Source organism: Peromyscus californicus, unplaced genomic scaffold (genome assembly GCF_007827085.1).
Source record: "Peromyscus californicus insignis strain IS unplaced genomic scaffold, ASM782708v3 Scaffold_5__1_contigs__length_169319896, whole genome shotgun sequence".
NCBI classification, from domain to species: domain Eukaryota; kingdom Metazoa; phylum Chordata; class Mammalia; order Rodentia; family Cricetidae; genus Peromyscus; species Peromyscus californicus.
Window position 1 is genome coordinate 110,621,083 of NW_026294573.1, and position 20,079 is coordinate 110,641,161.

General features: G+C 40.9%; 1 protein-coding gene across 22 annotated transcripts in view; it reads left to right on the forward strand.

The window, feature by feature from the left end:
- Positions 1–20,079, forward strand: part of Lingo2 (leucine rich repeat and Ig domain containing 2) — a 1,194,974-nt gene that overhangs the window by 1,114,640 nt on the left and 60,255 nt on the right. For 2 of the 22 annotated variants that reach the window (XM_052716815.1, XM_052716817.1), the window contains one exon: positions 19,904–19,975. The exons of the other annotated variants lie outside the window; for them this stretch is intronic. The gene's annotated coding sequence lies outside the window, so the exon portion shown is untranslated. The remainder of the gene's footprint in view (positions 1–19,903; positions 19,976–20,079) is intronic. 22 annotated transcript variants of the gene reach the window in all.

Genomic DNA, 20,079 nt, shown 5'->3' on the forward strand with positions numbered 1-20,079 from the left:
ATGCATGCAGTATTCATATATACAGGCAGACAAAACACATACATTAAAAAATCTATTTCTTAAAGAGGGTTAATACACACAGGGAGTAAAAGAAAGGCTTTTCAGAATATCTAACAGCTAGTCATTGCTTTTTAACCCACACGGTCTTTCTGTCAAATGCACCTTTAAGTCCCATTTGATCCTTTATATGAGCAAAATTAAACATATTTGTTTAATTTTTAAAAAAGAAAAGAGGTTATCATTTTTATTCTCAGTGGATCTATATTAGTGCTTCAGAAATGAAAATAAGGCTCATTGATCTCTGTGGATAGAAAATGATTAAAAGAACATTCTCATGGTACTAGTAACCAGAAAACTCTTGGTGTTGGGCATTTAGGGGAGTGCTATGTAACATACACTTCTGTCTTTTTGTTATTTCAGACATCCCAAGCTATTCTATCAATTTTGGCATAAAGGATGCTCTTAGGTTCCTGTCACCATATTTTGCTTATCACCTTTTCTTGCGTGTTAGGGCTCTTTGTAACACTGGCAGCAAGTCCATCAGCAAGTGATTCTAGACAGTGTTTTCTTTACTTGAGATTTAATTTTATTTATCTATTCTTGTATCATTCCACACATGTTTACAATGTATTTTGATCTTATCCAACCCCTGTACCCTGGACAAATTCTTCCAGAGTCCACTCCAAATCCCCCTCACTAATTTATATCTTCTTTTCATTCCATTTATAACCCATTGATTGCTGCCCACAAACACATGGGTACAGGGCCATCCAGTGTAACATGGACAACTTATAAAGGACACACATCATTACTTTCTTACATTAAGAAATTAGGCTAAATGACCTGCCTATGAGGTAAACTCTTTCCTGTCAATACAAGTTTGTTATCCAATGATTCTTTTTATTGTTTTGTTTTTACCAGATTCTTCATTTCCAGGACCCCCTTCATTTGTGTTTTCCTTGCTTCTATTTCCTTTTTCAGGTCTTGAACAGTTTCCTTCGCCTGTTGGTTTGTTTTTTCTTGGCATTCTTTTAGGGATTTATTGATTTCATCCAATTTTTTATTTGTTTTTTTTCCTTAATTTCTTTAAGGGATTTTTTTTTTCATTTCCTCTTTAAGGGCCTCAATCATCATCGTAAAGTCATTTTTAATGTCATTTTCTTGTACTTCAGCTATGTCAGATTGTTCAGGTCTTGCTGTTGTAGGATAGCTGGGCTCTGGTGGTGCCTTATTGCCCCTTCTGTTCTTGATTGTGTTCTTACACTGGCATTAGGTATCTGGATTTGGGATGATTATAGGTCTAGGTGTTGATTCCTGCTTTTGTCTTTATTGGATGGGTGTTTTGTTCCTTGGTTTCTCTTTCCTCTTGATCTTCTGGCCTAAATGGCTAAGGGTTCTGGTGACTAGCACTTCTTCAGGTCCAGAATGGTGTCTCCTCTGGAGTTTTGGGGCCTGGGGTCCCTAGATCTGGCCTTGGCTCCAGTAAAGCTGAAGTCGTCTTCTGAAGCTGTAGACGAGGATATGGAGCTCAAGGTAGGAGGTGCAGTCTGGGGATGTTGGGCCAGTTTTAAGGAATGTTACCTGGCAGTGTGCAGTGTCTTCCCTGGGGTAGCTAGGACCACTCCGGCCTCTGGTAAAGCTGGCAGGGCCGTGGGACCTAGTGTAAAGCCCAGGGGAGGGGGTGCAGTCTGGGCTGTTGCTTTGTTTTTAAAGGGACTTCTTGAGTTTTTAAAAGTTCAGACATAAACTAGTAAGTGAAATACAAGATTGCCGTGTTGTAAGTCATAAGAGGGTGGATATGGTCTGCTTGTTCTCTAAGTAAGTGTTGTGGGATGAATGAGAGAAGAAGCAAAGTAGGTGAGACCATCTCAGGGTGTGCAGGATGGCTGGTTCCTCAGTCGGTCCAACAGTGTTTGCTGCACATGTGGTTCTGTTTTCACGGAAGGCATTTCTGAGACAGGCGATCAAGGAGACTGGTCTCTGATGGATCATAAGTGTGCCTTGGTCTACTAGGTGGGTTCTGGTTTCAGTGATGATCCCTTAGAGTGATTAGTGGGAACTGTTTTTTAGGAGTTGCTAGCTTTCTTGAAAGATCATTGTTAGTCTTGTTGAGGCAAAAGACACTGTGACTAAACAATGCTTTGTTTGGAACTAGTTTGCCTCATCCTTAAGCTCAGAACTAAAATCAAATCCCATGGGCAACTCAGATTTCCTATTTTTAAAAATATCATCTGCATTTCAATAGTTAAGTGTGTTTCTGTGTCTTTATAACTGATCTAATGCCAGTCATTTTCTAGTTCTATGAAATTTCATCTTATCCTCAATGGCTGAATTTAAGCTATATACATTATTTCAATTCCAAACCATTTGTAAAAGCAGTCTCAAAACACTATTTTTTTCCCCTCACAGCCCTTCTCTGTTTTGATCTCTAGCAATCTTAGGTAAAGATTTTTTTTCTTTTTAATCCTCAAAAGGTCCATATTTTCTGTGGCCTTTCCACAATTTAAAATTGACTTTGTGATTGTGTTTCAATTTTGCATTCAGAGTTTCTTGTTTTGATTGATAAATGTTTGCGAGAAATATAATCTCCCCTGTGCTTTTCATTCTTTTCTCCATGAAGGAGCTCTGCCTGGGTAGCAAGGCAGTCTGATAACACTGAAAATAAATCTTAACATCTCTGCCCCGAGATAGACCCAGACTTTATCGCCCTTCTTTTTACCCCAGTGATAATTGCTTATCAGTACATGCAGCCCTACTCATATGCTTCTGATGCCTCTGGGGTTTATATCTCTGGGAAGATAGGCAAGAAGTGCCATCCACCAAATCCATTAATGGTTTTAATACAAGCCAGACAAAGAATGAATACTGGGTCAGGTTCACTATCTCAAAATGAGAAGGCCATCTCTGCATTTTGAGATGCTTTCTCACAATGCATTTTTGTTTTACTTTGTTTTGTCTTTCTTTCTCCTTGGCCTCAACTTGGCTACCCTGGAAGAAGCCGTTTGTAAAGGGCATTGTTACAAAGCTATAAGGAAAACAAAAGATCGTGCTTTAAAAATATGTACAATTTGCTGTCATTGTTACTTCCCCTAGCAACTACAACTGAACTGAATCTCAGACTGAAACCCTCCAAACATACACTTCCCAAAATAAACAAGTCTGCAGAACACTGGGGAATAGCCACCTTGTTTAAAAACGGAAGAAAGAAAAACCATTACAAAAATAAAGAGATGGAGTGTATACAGACCAAAAATAAAAGCGTGTGTAATTGTGGACACCGAGCACCGCATATCCAGGATAGGTGCAGATTTGAAATAAACAGTGGGAAAGAAGGGGAGAGGGGCAGAATTATAAAGAGAAGAGGAAACAGGAGACCTGAAGAAATGTTTAAATCCTGTCTCTTTTTTTTTTTTTTTTTTTTTTTTTTGTTTGTTTTTTTTTTTATTAATTTATTTTGCAATACAATTCAGTTCTACATATCAGCCACGGATTCCCTTGTTCTCCCCCCCTCCCGTCCCCCTCACCTTCCCCCCAACCCCCCCCCCCATTCCCATCTCCTCCAGGGCAAAGCCTTCCCCACAGACTGAGGTCAACCTGGTAGACTCAGTCCAGGTAGGTCTAGTCCCCTCCTCCCAGGCCGAGCCAAACAATCCTGCATAGGCCCCAGGTTTCAAACAGCCAACTCATGCAATGAGCACAAGATCTGGTCCCACTGCCTGGGTGCCTCCCAAACAGATCAAGCCAATCAACTGTCTCATCCATTCAGAGGGCCTGATCCAGTGGGGACCCCTCAGACATTGGTTCATAGTTCATGTGTTTCCATTCATTTGGCTATTTGTCCCTGTGCTTTATCCAACCTTGGTCTCAACAATTCTCGCTCATATAAACCCTCCTCATTCTCGCTAATTGGACTCCCAGAGATCCACCCGGGGCCTAGTCATGGATCTCTGCATCCAGATCCCTCAGTAGTTGGATGAGGTTTCTAGCACAACAATTAGGGTGTTTGGCCATCCCATCACCAGAGTAGGTCAGTTTGGGCTGTCTCTCGACCATTGCCAGCAGTCTGTTGTGGGGGTATCTTTGTGGATTTCTGTGGGCCTCTCTAGCACTTTGCTTCTTCCTATTCTCATGTGGTCTTTATTTACCATGGTCTCCTATTCCTTGTTCTCCCTCTCTGTTGTTGATCCAGCTGGGATCTCCCGCTCCCCCAAGCTCTCTTTCCCTCAACCCTCGCCTTTCATTACCCCCACTCATGTCCAGGCTGTTCATGTAGATCTCATTCCATTTCTCTGTCATTGGGTGATCCCTGTGTCTTTCTTGGGGTCCTGTTTTCCAGGTAGCCTCCCTGGTGATGTGAGTAGCAGACAAGTCATCCTTGTTTCATGTCTAGTATCCTGCTATGAGTGAGTACATACCATGTTTGTCTTTCTGAGTCTGGGTTACCTCACTCAGGATGATTTTTTCTAGATCCATCCATTTGTCTGCAAACCTCATGATGCCATTGTTTTTCTCTGCTGAGTAGTATTCCATTGTGTATATGTACCACATTTTGTTTATCCATTCTTCAGTTGAAGGGCATCTGGGTTGTTTCCATGTTCTGGCTATTACAAACAATGCTGATATGAACATAAGTGAACAAGTGCTCTTATGGTGTGGTTGAGCATTTCTTGGGTATATGCCCAAGAGTGGTATAGCTGGATCTTGGGGGAGATTGATTCCCAATTTTCTAAGAGAGCGCCATATTGATTTCCAAAGTGGTTGTACAAGCTTGCATTCCCACCAGCAGTGGAGGAGAGTTCCCCTAGCTCCACATCCTCTCCAGCATAAGGTGTCTTCAGTGTTTTTGATCTTAGCCATTCTGACAGGCGTAAGGTGGTATCTCAGAGTTGTTTTGATTTGCATTTCCCTGATGATTAGGGATGTTGAGCAGTTCCTTAAATGTCTTTCGGCCATTTGAGTTTCCTCTGTTGAGAATTCTCTGTTTAGTTCTATAGCCCATTTCTTAATTGGACTGTTGGGCATTTTGATGTCTAATTTCTTGAATTCCCTATATATTCTGGATATCAGTCCTCTGTCAGATGTGGGGTTGGTGAAGATCTTTTCCCATTCTGTAGGCTGTCGCTTTGCCTTGTTGACCGTATCCTTTGCTCTACAAAAGCTTCTCAGTTTCAAGAGGTCCCATTGATTGATTGTTTGTCTCAGAGTCTGTGCTACTGGTGTTCTATTTAGGAAGTAGTCTCCTATGCCAATGCGTTCAAGACTACTTCCTACTTTCTCTTCTAGCAGGTTCAGAGTAGCTGGATTTATGTTGAGGTCCTTGATCCACTTGGACTTAAGTTTTGTGCACGGTGATAGATATGGATCTATTTGCAGCCTTCTACATGTTGATATCCAGTTTTGCCAGCACCATTTGTTGAAGATGCTTTCTTTTTTCCATTGTGCGCTTTTGGCTTCTTTGTCAAAAATTATATGTTCATAGGTGTGCGGATTAATGTCAGGGTCTTCAATTCGATTCCATTGGTCCACATGTCGGTTTTTATGCCAGTACCAAGCTGTTTTTATTACTGTAGCTCTATAGTAGAGCTTGAAGTCAGGGATCGTGATGCCTCCAGAAGTTGTGTTATTGTACAGGATTCCTTTGGCTATCCTGGGTTTTTTGTTTTTCCATATGAAGTTGAGTATTATTTTTTCCAGGTCTGTGAAGAATTGTGTTGGTATTTTGATGGGGATTGCATTGAATCTGTAGATTGCTTTTGGTAAGATTGCCATTTTTACTATGTTAGTCCTGCCTATCCATGAGCATGGGAGATCTTTCCATTTTCTGACATCTTCTTCAATTTCTTTTTTCAGGGACTTAAAGTTCTTGTCATATAGGTCCTTCACTTGCTTGGTTAGTGTTACCCCAAGGTATTTTATGTCGTTTGTGGCTATAGTAAAGGGTGATGTATCTCTGATTTCCTTCTCCGCTTCTTTGTCCATTGTATATAGGAGTGCTACTGATTTTTTTGAGTTGATCTTGTATCCTGCTATGTTGCTGAAGGTGTTTATAAGCTGTATCAGTTCCTTGGTGGAATCTTTGGGGTCGCTCAAGTATACTATCATGTCATCTGCAAATAGGGAAAGCTTGACTTCTTCCTTTCCAATTTGTATCCCCTTAATCTCCTTATGTTGTCTTATTGCTCTGGCTAGAACTTCAAGTACTATATTGAATAAGTATGGGGAGAGTGGACAGCCTTGCCTCGTTCCTGATTTTAGTGGAATTGCTTTGAGTTTCTCTCCATTTAATTTGATGTTGGCTGTTGGCTTGCTGTAAATTGCCTTTATTATGTTTAGGTATGTTCCCTGTATTCCTGATCGCTCCAATACCTTTATCATGAAGGGGTGTTGGATTTTGTCAAATGCCTTTTCTGCATCCAGTGAGATGATCATATGGTTTTTTTCTTTGAGTTTGTTTATATGGTGTATTACATTGACGGACTTTCGTATGTTGAACCACCCTTGCATCCCTGGAATGAATCCTACTTGATCATGGTGGATAATTGTTTTGATGTGTTCTTGGAGTCTGTTTGCCAGTATTTTATTGAGTATTTTTGCATCAATGTTCATGAGGGAGATCGGTCTGTAGTTCTCTTTCTTTGTTGTATCCTTGTTTGGTTTAGGAATTAGGGTAATTGTAGCCTCGTAGAAGGAGTTTGGTAATGTTCCTTCTGTTTCTATTGTGTGGAACAATTTAGAGAGTATTGGTATTAACTCTTCTTTGAAGATCTGGTAGAATTCTGCGCTGAAACCATCTGGTCCTGGGCTTTTTTTGGTTGGGAGACTTTTAATGACTGTTTCTATTTCATTAGGGGTTATTGGACTATTTAAATAGTTTATCTGGTCTTGATTTAACTTAGGTATGTGGTACCTATCCAGAAAGTTATCCATTTCTTTTAGGTTTTCCAGTTTTGTCGAATAGAGGTTTTTGAAGTATGACCTGATGATTCTCTGGATTTCCTCAATGTCTGTTGTTATGTCCCCCTTTTCATTTCTGATTTTGTTGATTTGGATGCTCTCTCTCTGTCTTTTGGTTAGTTTGGATAAGGGCTTGTCTATCTTGTTGATTTTCTCAAAGAACCAACTCTTTGTTTCATTAATTTTTTGTATTGTTCTCTTTGTTTCTATTTTATTGATTTCAGCTCTCACTTTGATAATTTCCTGGCGTCTATTTTTCCTGGGAGACTGTGCTTCTTCTTGTTCTAGAGCTTTCAGGTATGCTGTTAAGTCTCTAGTGTGAGATTTCTCCAACTTATTTATGTGGGCATTTAGTGCTATGAATTTCCCTCTTAGTACTGCTTTCATAGTGTCCCATAAATTTGGATATGTGGTGTCTTCATTTTCATTGATCTCTAGGAAGTCTTTAATTTCTTTCTTTATTTCTTCCTTAACCCATTGGTGATTCAGTTGGGTATTATTCAGTTTCCATGAGATTGCAGGTTTTCTGTAGTTTTTGTTGTTGTTGAAATCCAACTTTAGACCATGGTGGTCTGATAGAACACAGGAGGTTATTCCAATTGTTTTGTATCTGTTTAGATTTGTTTTGTGGCCAAGTATGTGGTCAATTTTAGAGAAGGTTCCATGGGGTGCTGAGAAGAAGGTATATTCTTTTTTGTTAGGATGGAATGTTCTGTAGATATCGATTAAGTCCATTTGAGTCATGACATCAGTTAAGTCCTTTATTTCTCTGTTAAGTTTCAATTTGAGAGATCTGTCCAGTGGTGAAAGTGGGGTGTTGAGGTCTCCCACTATTAACGTGTGGGGTTTTATATGTGATTTAAGCTTTAGTAATGTTTCTTTTACATATGTGGGTGCCCTTGTGTTTGGGGCATAAATATTCAGAATTGAGACTTCATCTTGGTGGATCTTTCCTGTGATGAGTATGTAATGCCCTTCTTGATCTCTTTTGATTGATTTTAGTTTGAAGTCTATTTTGCTGGATATCAGGATGGCTACACCCGCTTGTTTCTTAAGACCGTTTGATTGGAAAGTCTTTTCCCAGCCTTTTATTTTTAGGTAGTGTCTATCTTTGAATTTGAGATGTGTTTCTTGTATGCAGCAGAAAGATGGGTCCTGCTTTCGTATCCATTCTGTAAGCCTATGTCTTTTTATAGGTGAATTAAGTCCATTGATATTGAGGGAAATTAATGACCAGTGATTGTTCATTCCTGTTATTTTTTGGTGGTGATGTGTGGGTACTTCTATACGTTGGGGTTTACTGCTGTGGCTTTATCTGTTGCCTGTGTTTTCGAGGGTGTATCTGACTTCCTTAGGTTGGAATTTTCCTTCTAGTGCTTTCTGTAGGGCTGGGTTTGTGGATAAGTATTGTTTAAATCTGGCTTTGTCATGGAATGTCTTGTTTACTCCATCTATGGTGATTGAAAGTTTTGCTGGGTATATTAGTCTAGGTTGACATCCATGGTCTCTTAGTGTCTGCATTACATCTGTCCAGGTTCTTCTGGCTTTCAAAGTCTCCATTGAGAAATCGGGTGTTATTCTGATGGGTTTGCCTTTATATGTCACTTGGCCTTTTTCCTTTGCTGCTCTTAATATTCTTTCTTTATTCTGTACGTTTAGTTGTTTAACTATTATGTGGCGAGGGGACTTTTTTTGGGGGTCTAGTCTGTTTGGTGTTCTATAAGCTTCTTGTATCTTCATAGGCATTTCCTTCTTTAAGTTGGGAAAGTTTTCTTCTATGATCTTGTTGAATATATTTTCTGTGCCCTTGAGTTGGTATTCTTCTCCTTCTTCGACCCCTATTATTCTTAGGTTTGGTCTTTTCATGGTGTCCCAAATTTCTTGGACATTTTGGTTCATGACTTTGTTGGTTTTAGTGTTTTCTTTGACTGATGAATGTATTTCTTCTACTGTATCTTCAACGCTAGAGATCCTCTCTTCCATCTCTTGCATTCTGTTGATTATACTTGCATCTGAAGTTCCCAATCGTTTTCTCAGATTTTCTATTTCCAGCATTCCCTCTGTTTGTGTCTTCTTCATTTTTTCTATTTCCCTTTTCAGGTCTTGGACTGTTTCCTTCATTTGTTTCATTGATTTTTCTTGATTTTCTCTCAGTATTTTATTGTTTTCTTCCAGGACTTTATTGATTTCTTCTAATTTGTTTGCCCTTTCCTCTAGTTGTTTACAGCGTTCTTCACATTTTTTTGTCTTTTCCTCTATGCAAGTCTCTAGCTTCTTCATGATGTCATTCATAAGGCTGTTTTCTTCTGCTTCTTCCAATTTCTGATGTTCAGGTCTAGGTGTTGGAGGAGGGCTAGGGCCTGGTGATGCTGTATTGCTATTCATTTTGTTGTATATGTTTCTGCCTTGACGTCTGCCCATCTCCTTGTGGTTCGTTCTTGGCCTTATCCGCACACTTGGTTCAGACAGACCAGTGTTCCAAAAGGGAAGTCAGTGTTCCAAAAGGGAAGTCTGGAGCAAGATGGGAGCTGGGGGCCGGCCTCTAAGTCTCAGGAAGAGGCTTGGGGCTCAGGCAGATGGGCATGGGGGCAGGGCGTGGAGACTGCAGGGTCTGCCAGGGGTCTTGGAGAAGGGGATCCTTCCCGGTGGGGCTAGCAGGGAACCTGCCAGGTGGCCAGAACCTGGGGCCGAGTTGGGCAGGTCTTCCCTGGAGTGGCTGGTGCCCAGGGATGGGGTCTGGGCCAAGGAAGGGTACTCACCAGTATTCCAAAAGGGACGTCCGGAGCAGGAGCAAGATGGGAGCTGGGGGCCGGCCTCTGAGTCTCAGGAAGAGGCTTGGGGCTCAGGCGGATGGGCGTGGGGGCAGGGCGTGGAGACTGCAGGGTCTGCCAGGGGTCTTGGAGAAGGGGATCCTTCCCGGTGGGGCTAGCAGGGAACCTGCCCGGTGGCCAGAACCTGGGGCCGAGTTGGGCAGGTCTTCCCTGGAGTGGCTGGTGCCCAGGGATGGGGTCTGGGGCAAGGAAGGGTACTCACGAGTGTTCCAAAAGGGACGTCCGGAGCAAGATGGGAGCTGGGGGCCGGCCTCTAAGTCTCAGGAAGAGGCTTGGGGCCAAATCCTGTCTCTTTTATTCCCTGATGATCTCACAGGAATTGAGAGACACAGATATGTCATTTCCATCAGGTGACTAGGATCAAAAATGTGGTGAGCAAATCAGCTGAGGCTGGAGCAGCCACGTTTGCTTTGCACTTCGGAAACAGCCATGGCAGCATGGGCAATGCGCCACAGGACCCCTGAGCTTCTGTGACCTCAGTTCATCAGCCCCTCCGGGGAATAGGGCATGGACCCAGTGAGAGCCATGGGTGCTGTTTGGGAAACTGGTTATCGGTTCCCTCTTTCCAGGAACAAAAACAATAACATGCAGCCTTCAGATGCACTGCCTAATCAAGTGCATCATGGAAATTTCCTCTCGCATGGTGACAGCAGCCCACCCTCCCCCCCCCCCCCATGTCTTAATAGCACCATCCTGTAGCTGTGACTGTTCATTATCACTGAGCTTCTTGATGGGTTTAAACTAATGTCAGATAAAAAGCACAAACCCATGTCTGCAGTACGTTCCTGCTGCATAGAGACCTGCTACCCAAGCCTAGAGAGGTGGCTTGTGTACTCTGTGTGATCCTGAGGACCAGTCTGCAGACCCCAGTTTCCACCTCTGCTATTATCCCCATGTCATAGCTCACCCTACTTGGTATCTGCTTTGAATTCTGATGAATCATCTCTCTTCTTTGTCTTCCAAACCCAGCTTCAAATTCTGCCTTTCTCTTGGACTTCATTCAATTATTCAAATGCATTTGTTTGTGTCCACAGTATCCTAAATTCTAGGGGTGAAGCAGTTTGCAAACAGAGCTGGTCAGTCTCATGGTTTTACCGACTCCAAGGAGGATGCACATTTTCAGAGAGCCACAAACACACATGGTTACATTCTGGGCTAACTGTTGTGACCCAGTGGCTCCTGTAAGAGCACAGCAGGGGCACCTGGCCTAATGCAGAGTCCTTTTCCGACTTGAGCATTGCAGAATGGATGCTCTTCACACTGTGAACAAGCGCATGCACTCTAAGCAAATGCAAACGAAGCCACGGGATACAAAAGGCCAAGCGTTCTGAATCCTTCTGAGTCAGATGTTAGATAAATAGTGAAACAATGTAACCAACAACTGAAATGCAGTCATTCAAAGGAGCTGAGCTTAAAAAACAAAACAAAACTGACAGATTTTGAAATTCCTATTGTATGGATTCTCCCAATACAGTCAAGGGTTAGATCCCTGAATGCTTCACACTGGTTTAGAGTAGTTAAAAAGACCGATCGTTTTAAAGCTGAGATCATTTCCAGGAAGTTTTATTGAACACATACTTTTCTACAATACTATGACATGCTGTGAGAGACAACCAGATAAAACTCCCACCCTTTGTAACATATATACATATACATATATACATATGTATATGTATATATATATATATATAGTCTATTTTTAAAAGGTATTAAATTTATGCCAGGCATGATGACTCATGCCTTTAGTATTAACACACAAGGGGCGAGGCAGGCAGATATCTGTGAGTTCGACATCATCTTGGTCTAAACAGTAAGTTCTAGACCGGCCAGATCTAAGTAGTATGACCCTCTCAAAATTAAAAAAAAAGTGTTAAACTTAAATAATACAATAAAATTTATTCTCTAATGTTTAATTGAAGTATATAAGGAAAGCATATACAAATCACGTATGCTCCTTTGCATGTGGAAACTTCCCACAATGCTAAGTGATTAATTCCTACTAGAAAGGATTAGGAAAATACCTTCAACACAAGGCTGAGAGTCAAAAAGCTAGGTAGCAAGGAGTTAACGATTCCCCAGTCTCAAGGGGAGTACCATGTGAGTTGTATTTCTCATTCTGAAGGTTAGTTCAGTTACTTCATTGTTCTAAAACAGAAAACATGTTGTCATTGGTTTAAATAATCCCTTCACTGGCTCCAAGTCACCTCTCGTTCAAATGATTAATTTAAAAAAATCCTCTCAAAACAAGCCACATTTGCATCTGCTCTAAACTGGTACAAGTGTTCAAAAAGAAATTTCATTTTCAAAGGAAAAATACGACTACTTCTTGCATACTTATGTCTCTGTGAACATTGCCTTTGTCCTCAGAGTCCCCCATGGGTCAAGAAGCTGGGTTGTCACATGTGCAAATACTTGTAATGTGTAATAGGACCAAATGAGGACTCAGTCTTACATGACCTCAGGATTTTAGCTACTTTAGAAACATAATAATGTGGCCACATGAGAACATGAACAAGTGAAATCTTTTCCAAAACAAAGAGGAGTCTGACTCATTTCCTCATTTTTTTCTAAAATTCTAGAAGTTCCTTCAACATAATCATAACAGCAGAAAGACAAGTAAATTGGTAGAATTTGAACACCATGTTTCTCAGTTATGCTTTCGAATTCAAAGCTACCTGATAATGGATGAATGTCACAGGAAAGAATTTGCCACTATCTCACATAGGAGCTAAAATTTAAGTTTTAACCCTGTGATCAGCTTGCAACAACTTCTTTTCCTATGTCTGAACAACATGTTATTTATCGATGATCAAGATTTTGGTAGCAGGTAGGTCTTCTTAAAACATTGCAGAAGTTGCAAAGTCGCCTTGAGCATTCTGTCTTTAAGCTCAATCATAAGCCTCTCAACAATGATTTCATTTCCGCCTCTTTTGAACTTGGGAAGGATGTCATACTGTCATGTTGTCATGCCTCTTTCTTCCACTTCTGCCTTCTCTTCACTGCTGGATATTTTCTCTGCTTGAAATTATTCTTTTGGGGCCCTAGAAAGATTGCACAGCAAGAGATAGTGCTTTTGTTCTTGCAGGGGACCCAGGTTCGATTCCCAGCAGCACAAGGCAGCTCACCATCATCTATAACGTCGGTTCCAAGGAATCCTGTGTCTACTCATGACCCCTGTGGGCACAAGGCATGCAGCAGGGCATGTCTATCTGTGCAAGCAAAACACTCACATACATAAAATAAAAGTAAATTTTTAAAAATTCGTTTTCAAAGGATCTTTTCCTATTTTGCCTACATCCAAGAGGCTCGCAGTGATGTAGAAGAGGCCTTAGATTTAGTTAAAGGAATTGTGATTTTTACCTCATATGTTTGCCACTGCACAGGGTCCTTTGTAACCTTTCCAGGCCTCAGTGTTTTTTCCTGGGAAGTGAGAGGGTGAGTCAGTGGGAGTCTCAGGGTAACCTCTTCTTCTCTTCTCCAACTGATGATTGTCTCTATGACAGCCCTTACTTAGAAATTCTGCATGTCTCCGATTCTGTTAGACCAGTTGCAGTTGAGAACTGCCCTGTGGTCCCTGGAAGTGTGGAGGTACCTTAGGGGTCTTCTGTGGTATGGTGGGGGAGGAAGGCTCAGGGAATTGAGCAGCCAGCTTCAATCAGTATCTCTCACTTTGATGTATTTTAGATATTCCTGAGTAAGATTTCGTTTGAAGAAAGGATTCTATGAGGGCTTTTATTTTTTTTTCTTTTTGAGGTTTGCAAACCTCTGCAATAGATATTAAAACTTCTTTTTAAAATATGTAAAAGTATGTTGATGGTGATTATGGATTCCAAACTGATCATGCTAGAAATAAGAAAAGTGCAATTTCTATGTAATAATCAGTTAATCTAAGTCACTTCTTTAAAGTAATTCAGAATTGTCTTGAGAGGAGTATCATATTTAGTCATTGTTTAACTAAGAATTATGCTGCCATGTAGATGTAACAGTCTTATTAAATAAGAAACACAGAGCCAAATGCAGAGTTAAAAGCCCAAGAGGTCAGAGTAGTAGCTAAGAGCTGATACTAAAAATCCTTTCTTACCCTTCACTGCCACTGTCGTCCTTCCCCTCAGAAAGTGATCTACTTCCTGTGTGTCTGTCTTTTCATTGACTTTCTGTTCTGCCTTCTCATTGGTTGGAAACCCAACCACATGACCTCCTCGTCACTGCCTGTCTATACAGACCTCTAGGTCCCTATGGTTGGTATTGAGATTAAAGGCGTGTGTCTCCATGCTGCCTGTATCCTTGAATACACAGAGATCTGCCTGTCATGTGATCGGGATCAAAGGTGTGTGCCACCACCGCCCGGCTTCTGCTATGGCTTGCTATTAGCTCTGACCCCCAGGCAACTTTATTTATTAACATACAAATAAAATCACATTTCAGCACAAATATCACCATACTGCCATAGCAGGAAATGGGGGCTAGTAAGGAAATGTCTTATATTAATTTTGCCACAGTTCAACAGTCCCAGTGCAGAGTCAGTGTAAAGTTTCTAGAGGACTCGGGGAAGGGGACAGATGGCAGTTGTTTGCTGAGTGAATTCTTGACAACTAAAATCCCTAATAACCCTCTCAGAGTGCCCATCCCCATGCTTGACATTTTTACAAGTCTAACAAATCCAGACTTGTTCTGTAGCACTTAGCACAGTGCTCAGCATTCCAGAGAGAGATCAGAAATTCTTGTCTGAATGAATATGCCATTGGAACCACAGAAGTATTTTAGTCAATGGAGATAGTTGATAATCACAGCACCTTGCAAAAGTCCTGTGTCTAGAGGAGTTGTCACAGTATCATTATCATGAATTTGGGAGGGGGATATGGAAGTATTTGGAGGAAGAAATTATGTAGATACAGTGCTCATATATGAAATTCTCCAAAAAAAAAAAATAAAATAAAAATAAAAATTGAATCAAGTCCTACTGGTTCTGATTCAGACCTTATAGTGAAATAACCAGAAAGAAGGCCACCCTAATCCATCTTTTCCTTCCTCCTGATGCTCCTACTACTAGACCTACTGATACCACTGTGTGTGCCTCTATGAACTACTGAGTCAGTCTTCCAGGAAAAGCCAGCATCCTTTGCAACACGGTTTCAGTGGGAAGACGTCACAATTTACAAATGCCAGCAGGCAGGCTGATTCTAGCCTGTTGCCAGTCTGTACTCTAAGGGCTGCTGCTTCCTCCCAGCGTCTACTCTACTATAACGCCTTCTACTATGGTTCTACTGTGAATGTGTGCTGTGTGGGTCTTCATTCACTTACATCTAGTTTCTTCCTTGAGCTTATCCTGTGAAGTTTCTAAAGTCAATACCATACCACTGTTGCCCATCTGAGAACGAGAATTTAGAAAACAGTCTAATCACCACAGAAGCTCATTTCAAGCATTGTAGCAATTATTTGACATCATGTCCAAAAGATCTAACACTGAGTGCAAAGAGGAGTTTGTTATTTAAAATCCATTCTACTCCTGAACAATTCATGGAGCAATTCAATTGTAGCTCCATTAAGTAACAGCTGGGAGTTCTCGAGTAGCAGACCTCAACATTCACCTCTTTCTCAGAATCTGTAATATTCCTTTGGACAAGCTTTTATTGGACTTACAAATAGCTATTATCATAGTCACTGACTCCTCTAACTTTTCAAAGAGTTACAACAGTGCTATCTGAATGGCCATATCTATCTGGATGGCAGTTGCTGCCAAGTAGACATCAGAAGAAGCATGTGAACAACCATAAATTTACTGCGTGTAAAAGAGTGAAAAGCCCAGTGAGGATCTTCCATCTGCAGTCTGTTGCTAGAGTTTTCCTGACTGGCCCACAGTCAGGACAAATCTCTCTCACCTGCCAGTCCCACAGCCACTCAGACCCAACCAAGTAAACACAGAGACTTATATTGGTTACAAACTGTATGACTGTGGCAGGCTTCTTGCTAACTGTTCTTACAGCTTAAATTAATCCATTTCCATTAATCTATACCTTGCCACATGGCTCATGGCTTACCGGCATCTTCACATGCTGTTTCTCATCATGGTAGCTGGCAGTGTCTCTCTCACTCAGCCTTCCACTTCCCAGCTCTATTCTCCTCCTTGTTCCACCTATACTTCCTGCCTGGCCACGGGCCAATCAGTGATTTATTTATTGACCAATCAGCAACACATTTGACATACAGACCATCCCACAGCATGCAGCCTATCAGACTTATGGTCATTCCTGAGATGTCTGCATGTGTCACCTTCATGTACACAAAATCCTCACTGCTGGGAATTCTGCAAAAGTTGCAGAAGCTTGCGGATACCTGTGGGCAGGCAGCTTGTCTGACGTCTGGCAAGCTGCAACTGCACACAAGACCGATCACTTTCTATTTTCCATTTGAGTCTGTCGCCAAGGCCTCCCTCCATTTTTGGGTCTGCAATTCATGCTTTCTGATCAGGGCATTACTAAGCCCTGGGCTTCTCTGTCTTGGCTTCTTTGGGACCATGTTATATTAAAAAAAAAAATTCTCAGTTAAGGACAATCTGAACTTTTAGGTCCAGGACCAGAAGTGAATTTCTTCTTCTAATACATTTGAATTTGGACCTGATGGACTTTTTGCCTCATGGTTCTGCATTCAGAGGAATATTGGAATTGTCTGCCCTACCAAACTTTTAGCTAGCACATAACATAGAGTGAACTGTGGGGAGGGTGTTAATCTGTATTTTCAAATATAACCCTGAGTATGTCAGCTATATAAGGAAAAGTTCTATCTTCTAAGATATTCTGAGCTTAGTGTATTTTTAAAATTATACAATGTGGCATAAAAAAATCACCCCCAAATTAAGAGAACTAAAGTAACAGTTTTATTCTTATCTCTCACGCTGTCAATTATAGGCTGAGCATAGATAGCTCTTCTCATCCAGAATGCTCATAGACTTCCAGGCAGAGTGTGGCTCAGACTAGAACATTAAGGATTCATTGGTGGTGTCTGGGAATGGGTAGCTAGGTCAGCTGAGGACCAGTTAACTCTTGTAGCTGAAATTTTCCTGTGTCCCGCCCAGTCCATAGCCACTCAAACCCAAGTAAACACACAGAGGCTTTTGTTAATTAAAACTGCTCAGCCATTAGCTCAGGCCTACCACTGATTAGCTCTTACACTTAAACTCAGCTCATTTTCATTAATCTATATGTTGCCACATGTTCCGTGGCTTTACCTGTGTGCCATTACATGCTTCTCCTTGAAGGACAGGCTGGTGTCTCCCCCGACTCAGCCTTCCTCTTCCCAGAATTCTCCTTGACTGTTTATCCTGCCTATACTTCCTGCCTGGCTACTGGTCGATCAGCATTTTATTTATCAACCAATCAGAGCAACATATATGCACAGCATACAGGAAGACATCCACAGCAAACTGTGTCTCTATGAAGCTCTTCAACATGGCTGTCTTGGGCTTCCCATGTAACACATAGCCTCAGAGCAGCTGGACTAAGTGACACACAGCTGCTTCACTTCCCCAAAGTGAGCATGCCCACAGACTCAAGCGAAGCTGGAAGGTCTCAGATAGCACAGTCAGAAGTTGGGACGCCACTTCTTCAGTATTCTATGGGCCAAAGTAGCCACAGGCCAACCTGTGGTCAAAGGAGAAAGCGAGCATTAGCTGCTTTTCAAGTGCAGGATGCCCTGTGTGTATGGGCAAGCTTAAAGAAATTGATGAGCATCACCTTGGAGACAGGCTGCCACAGTGATATCAAGCAAACTTATTGCAAAAGCTAGTACACCCTAATTTTCAAAATAGTGGTATCCTAGTAATGTTTGTCTCCGAAAAACAGGGCCCATTTCCTCTTAGGACATATACCTTGGAAGATACACTTTGAGATAGATGTCAGCGGTTCCACGGGATGCACTTTGAGAGCAGCTGGCTAGCTGGTGCTACAAAATGAGTGCATTAAGATAGCATCAGGCTTTTTGAAAGCCATTAGACTTAGAAGAAAGAACAAACCACTGACTTATAGGTAGTATTCCATCAAAGCAAAAAGATAGTTTTTCACAAAGACATCTCTCTCCATTGTAACTAAACCCAAGATGGCATAATTGGTTTAATTTCAGTTGATACAATATAAAAATCATTAAAGCAGATGGCCTAGTGTATAACATATACAAAATAAAACTTTCTTGCAGTAGTCATTAAATTTAAAATTATAGCCTGAGAAGAAAAAGTACTTAGAACTTAGTCAAACTACTTAGTATCAGAGAAGAATTCTGAGGCCTAGCATGGTTCTAAGGTTGCACATCTAGACTCAAATTTTCTAATCTCTCTCTCTATCATCTAGACTCAGATTTTCTAACCTTCCCTCCTATCTCTTTCTCTCATCTAGACACAGATTTTCTAACTTCTTTCTCTGTCTCTGTCTCTCTCTGTCTCTATTTTTCTGTCTGTCTTCTCTCTCTCTCTCTCTCTCTCTCTCTCTCTCTCTCTCTCTCTCTCTCTCTCTCTCTCTCCCTCTCTCTCTCTTTCTCTCTATGGCATAAACACACACACACATACACACACACACCATCTCAAAATGCTTAATGACCTGGATTTTTATCCAAGATTTTTAATCTCAAATGAATGATATCACATTTCAACTGGAGTTTTGCTGAATTTTACAAAGAACAGCTTGATCCTCAGTCTTCCAGTATATACATAACTAAAATCTATACATCTGTCAAGGGGTGCAAATGTAGACAATTATCCTCTGGTAACCTGTGTATTTTACCAAGTTATAGATAAGGCAGAATGCTGTCCTGGTCTCTGGTTAAATTTAGTATAAAACTTCCAAGAACCATTATACATCAGAAGTAACTTATGGTTTTTCCAGAACTCTCACTGAATGTGGACATCTGTGAATGTGAATCCCCTTTGAAAGACTAAATTTCAATTTGATATACAGGAGGTTCTTTGAAACTTCTGTCTGCTAAAGCTAGACACAGCAGCCAGGGCTTGCTTTCTCTGTGTCTCTCTGTCTTCATCTCTCTCTCCCCGTGTGTGGGGTGTGTGTGTGTGTGTAAATATAAATCTTAGTGGAAAACATTTTTTCAGTTCTCTCTGTTTTTGAGGGGTAAGAGACAAAACAAGATCACTTTACCATGGAATTGATCATTGAATAAGGTAGTAACATCCAACACATATAAATATTTAGCTCTAACAAGAATAAGTTATTAGCCTACAGTTAGCGAGTTACTCGTTAGGAAAATGGGAACAGGGAGGAACATCTGCTAAGTATTCATTGTTGGCATGATTGTGCTGGAGAAACTCTATATGGACTTTTAATGATAAACTGGATTTGAAAAGGTAACGGGGTTAGTGTTAACGTTCATTGTTGTTTACAAAAAGCAATGATAATACCATAATTGTCCACAATTGGACCTCAAAAGCCCTCTTTCTAGAAGAAAAATGAGAACTAATTTCTTAACCTAAGGTACCTGTGAGATGGCACTGGGAAAAAGTGAAAATACTCAGTAAACATATGACATGGGAAGGGCCCGGAGTCCGACAGTAATCCAGCTAACTCTAACTATACCAACTCCAGAAGGTTGTGTATCAGCCTTTCACTTTGATCATCATCGTTTGTGCTGTTTTTCCAGAAAATGATTGGTTATAAGTTGGCTTCCTGCCGAGTGACAGCACATTGCAGTTACTATTGTTCTCCCTTAGGACCATTGCACTGATGTGGAGATTCATCTGCAAGTGGACTTCAGGTGTCTGCTTGCAGAAATCCCAACTCTTTGTGTTCGTGCCTCTTCTTATTTTGCCAAGATCCACTTTAGAAAGTAAGGCTCCACACAAGACTTTATTAATTTAGTTAATGTTCTTTCACCAAATGTTCACTTTATTATAACAAAAAAGATATAAGAAAAGTGCAAAGCCAGAAATCTGCCACCTAATGTGTAAATTTTTCAACTTTCATAGACTCTGTACATAACATATAAATATATATATATAAAATATGTAAATATGTATGTTTGTGAATGAAAAAATGGTATCGTGAGCCCACATATCATAATATATATAGCCACTGTCTTTCTGAAATTCAAATGTTTTTAATCAATCTATTTGCTCCTCCTAGGATAAGGACTCAAACCCTAGAAAATATAAGGATTTCAGAGGCTCAACAGAGTGGAAACGCCCTTAGTCGTAGGTGAGTGAAAGGACTAGAGAGTATTTTCAGACCCGACTCATCAAGCTGCCGGTGGGTAACGGGGATCACAGCCTACTGTGTTATCATTAACACATTTTCCAGTA